Raw genomic sequence first — 4,392 nt, 5'->3', positions numbered from 1 at the left:
CATCTTTTTATGTCCTTTGTCCTTTGCCTTCCCAACGCATAGATTACTACGCATGGTCTCGATACCCCGGCCCTCTCTCATTTCCTCACCATCCCGCACAAAAAGCCGTCCTGTCAATTAATCGCCCCCCCCCCCCACCCATGCCTCTCTTTAAAAACCGAGCCTACCACGTCAGCTTCCACTCCATCCATCTCACAACCCGAATACTCCTGCCCTCCCTCCTCCGCTCCCTCGCCGCGTCACGGCAGCTTCCTCTATAGCCGTCCATGCCATCACACCCCATACTCCTCTCCTCCCTCCTCTCTCCCTCACCGTCACGGCAAGCTTCCTCTTCCGTCCCCATCATCCAAACCCATACTCCTCCCTCCTTCCTCTCCTCTTTTCCCCTCTGCCGTCCACGGCAGCTTCTCTTCCGTCCATTCCATTCACACCCAATACTGCTCACTCCGCTCCCTCCTCGCACCCTGCTCCATCACGGCAGCTTTTTCCTGTCCGTCGGCATGCATTGCACAGCCCATACTCCTCCTCACCTCCTCTCTCCCCTCCCCGTCACGGGCAGGCTTCCTCTTTCGTCCATCCATCACAAGCCCATGACTGCCTCCCTCCTCCTCTTTCCCGGCTCTCGTCACGGCAAGCTTTCCTCTCCAGTCCATCCATCACACCATACTCCTCACTCCTGTCCTCTATTTCCCCGTCCTCAGCGTCACAGGCAGCTTGCCTCCTTCCCGTCCATGCCATACAAACCCCATACTCCCTCCGCCTCCCTCCCTCTCTCCCCTCTCCATCAAACGGCAGCTTTTTCTCTTCCGTCCATCCTTCACAGGCACCCCCATACTCGACTCCCTCCCTCCTCCGTCTCCGCCTCTCCGTCACGGCAGCTTCCTCTTCCGTCCATCCATCACACCCATACTCCTCCCTCCCTCTTCTCTCTTCTATCTCCATCACGGCAGCTTCCTCTGTCGCGGTCCATCCATCACAACCCATACTGCTCCCTCCTCCTGCTCTCACTCCCCTTCCCGTCACGGCAGCTTTGCCTCTTCCGTCTATTCCATCACAGACGCACGCCCCATACTTCTCTCCTCCCTCTGCCCTCCTCTCTCCCCTGCTCCGTCACGGTAGCTTCCGTCTTCCGGTCCATGGGCCGTCTCATCGTCCTATAAATTCCTCTTGGACCACTCGACATACTACAACGGCGTTCATCGGAATATCAGGCGGGTCACGCGTCCCCAGTGACGGGACGTCACGACCGATGATCTGTCTCGTCTGCCAAGCCGGACGGCAAAGTAACGTTCGGTGATATTCTCGTCATCTACGCCCTGAAATATATATTATATATATATATATTATATATATTTATTTATTTATTTATACGAAGCTATAATCGTATATAGGCTATATATATATCAGAACATGGATTCCTGAACTGCCTCAATGATGTCACAGTGTTCTCATATATTTATGGCACATCCATAATCTGGAAACCCAATATGCCTTGATAGCCAAATGCCTACAGCACAGGATTATAGCTCAAAGGTCGTTCGATCGAATCCCATCAGATTTTTCATTATTTACCTGTTTTCTGTATTTTTCTATCTTTATCCATTTAACTATTTCTTTCCAATTAAGGGAAATATTTACATGATTTATTTACAACAATTTCATAACAACAACAAATTTTTACAACAATTTCTTAACAACAAGTAATTTTTACAACAATTAATTTTTTTTTTTTAATAGGGTTAGGGTTAGGGTCACAATGCACCATAAAACAGGAGTTTCAGGCACGTGATTTCTATCAACTAATGGGATTTGGGAGGTATGCAGAATGCAGAAGGTTGCTGAAATGATGTGTACGCGTATCTGCATATCTGCGCCTAACAAAGGTGTCACTACGCACGACTTAAATGTTACGTTTATAACTGTAGCAACAGATCTCAGATGAGCCCAGACGCTCTGCAGCTCTTGTTTTGTATTTCTTGCACATCGTGTTATATTGCTTTCCACGGAAGATATGGTATTGTTTCCCACTCCACTTGCACAATTTAATAGTCGGTGCTAAATAATTAAGTTATGTGTGTTAATTTACTTTGTTCAGATATTTCGTGAGTAATCTCTACGATGAGAGTTAAATAGTCAGGTGGCTGAATAAATCGTGTAGATTAACATTTTTGATGAAGAATTATATATTTGTAACAACTAGTAATTGTAAATAGTGATCTCCCATGTGCAAGTATGAATAAACGTATGTCTGTTACAAAAACCTTTCTGTGTACAGCAATATAGTTTTCTGGGCGCTTTGACATTTACCTCACACAGTAAAAGTTGTCATAATCTCATAATATTCCTTTCTACAAAGATTGCCTATCATAATTCTGTCGGTCTTGGCGCAGAAGATCAATAATATATAGGTAGATTTTGTTTCAATTCAACCGAATTCGTCACCGTTTTGTGCGCGTATTACATCAGATATATATATATAATATAATATAATAATAGACACATCATATAAATAGGATAAAGTCACGTAATATAAATAGGATAGCGGTACATACACGCACATATATAACATGCACTATTTACACAAGAAAGAGCTTTGCAGTCTTATTGATAATTATTAGGGTGATTGCTGTCGGGATCTACGCATGCGTAGAGGCAGGCCACGCCCAGATTATTTCCACTCACATGCACTCACCTATTTCCATCTCATCCGCCAGATTACGATAATACTCTGCAGCCTGCAGGGACGCAGGTCTCTCTAGATAGAGTCAGCTACTCCTCCCAGATTACGATAATACTCTGCAGCCTGCAGGGACGCAGGTCTCTGTAGATAGAGTCAGCTACTCCTCCCAGATCCAGTCGTATGTTGTTGATTACTTATAGGTGGCGCTGCTGTGCAACTGCAACCAGTCGTATGTTGTTAACTACTCATAGGTGGCGCTACCGCGCAATTGCAAACAGTCGTATGTTGTTAACTATCTGTAGGTGGCGCCAGTGCCCCACTTCTTCGTCGCAGACTACTTATAGGTGGCACTGTCGTGCCTTCTGATTGACGGTGGGGGTGGCGGCACGGGAGCAGCAGTGAGCTTCCCCGCCGTTCTACACTGCCGTCCACCACGGTCACCGTACCCGCGTCGCTTTCACGTCGTGACACGCACAAATATACGTCGTGGGGGGGGGGGGGGTTAACTGCCAATGAGTCATTGTCCATCCAGTAACGATGGCGTCGGCAGCTGGGCAGCTAGATTTTATATTTATGATGTGGTGAGTCGGCCACTAGATGTTGTTGCGTGTGCCTTAGGTTATACGTGATGGTGGTCTAGAACGATGAGGTCACTCTACAGGTGAACATATTTAACCTGTCGTTTAAGTTGGGTTACCACGCACGCACGCACGCACACGCAATTAACACTAGCCTTTGCAGTGATTTGGAAGATGTGTAAATATGTTGATAGCATCGCCTCTTAGCCAAGTGTCGAAGGTGTGAGTAGGTATGAGCTCGGGGAAATGTAGAGGCTTCGTAAGCCTGAAGTAGGTTTTTGCTGTGCGATTTTGTGATGTAGTTGTAATGTGTAAACGCTCAGTAGTTGATCAGTGATTAGACGTGTCAAAATGTACTTAGTAATTATATAGTACTAGCTGATCAGTTTTGTTGAGAGCGTAAGGAGGGTCTGAGCATGTCTTTCATTACACATATTTTGAACTTGCCATTTAGATGAGAAAGGATGATGTGATTGTTATTTACTCGCAAGTTTTGTTGCTAGTATTTTTTTTATATTTGCTTGCCTGCGTCTACGCGTGTGTGTGCATGAGTGCATGCGTGCGTGCATGCGTATGTGCGTGCGTCCGTGTGCATGCGGGAGTGTGCGCGCGCGCCTGTGTGCACTGCATGACTGCAGTTTGTTGGTTTAAATCTGCTTTTTTAGCTCATCTGACGAAGTCGGATGCAGCTTGTAGAATCGCATGATTGTCCGTGTGTGCGTCCGTGCGTCCGTGCGTCCGTCAACAGTTGGGCACAAATCTAAACGGCTCGACGTACGGATTCGAAAGTCGGGACGTGGGGTGGGTAATCCGAAAACGAGTTGGGATGTCGAAGCTGGGGGGTCAAAGGTCAAAGGTCAAGAGGTGTAAAAGAAGGGGGAACATTCCCTCCTTAACTTAAGGTATAGGGAGGAAATGCAGAATTGCGGCACAAATCTAAACGGCTCGACGTACGGATTCGAAAGTCGGGACGTAGGGTGGGTAATCCGAAAACGAGTTGGGATGTCGAAGCTGGGGGTCAAAGGTCAAAGGTCAAGAGGTGTAAAAGAAGGGGGAACATTCCCTCCTTAACTTAAGGTATAGGGAGGAAATGCAGAATTGCGGCACAAATCTAAACGGCTCGACGTACGGATT

At 46.9% G+C, this 4,392-nt stretch overlaps 1 protein-coding gene across 1 annotated transcript in view; it reads left to right on the top strand.

The window, feature by feature from the left end:
• The window catches only part of LOC106809961 (sulfate anion transporter 1-like), a 45,479-nt gene extending 41,731 nt beyond the window's left edge, over positions 1-3,748 (top strand). Inside the window, exon 10 of the mRNA XM_014813202.1 lies at positions 2,881-3,748. The gene's annotated coding sequence lies outside the window, so the exon portion shown is untranslated. The remainder of the gene's footprint in view (positions 1-2,880) is intronic.
• Positions 3,749-4,392: the final 644 nt, after the last annotated feature.

Source organism: Priapulus caudatus, unplaced genomic scaffold, assembly GCF_000485595.1.
Source record: "Priapulus caudatus unplaced genomic scaffold, Priapulus_caudatus-5.0.1 Scaffold400, whole genome shotgun sequence".
NCBI classification, from domain to species: domain Eukaryota; kingdom Metazoa; phylum Priapulida; class Priapulimorpha; order Priapulimorphida; family Priapulidae; genus Priapulus; species Priapulus caudatus.
Note: the sequence above shows the minus strand (reverse complement) of the source record. Positions and strands in the feature narration are given on the sequence as shown.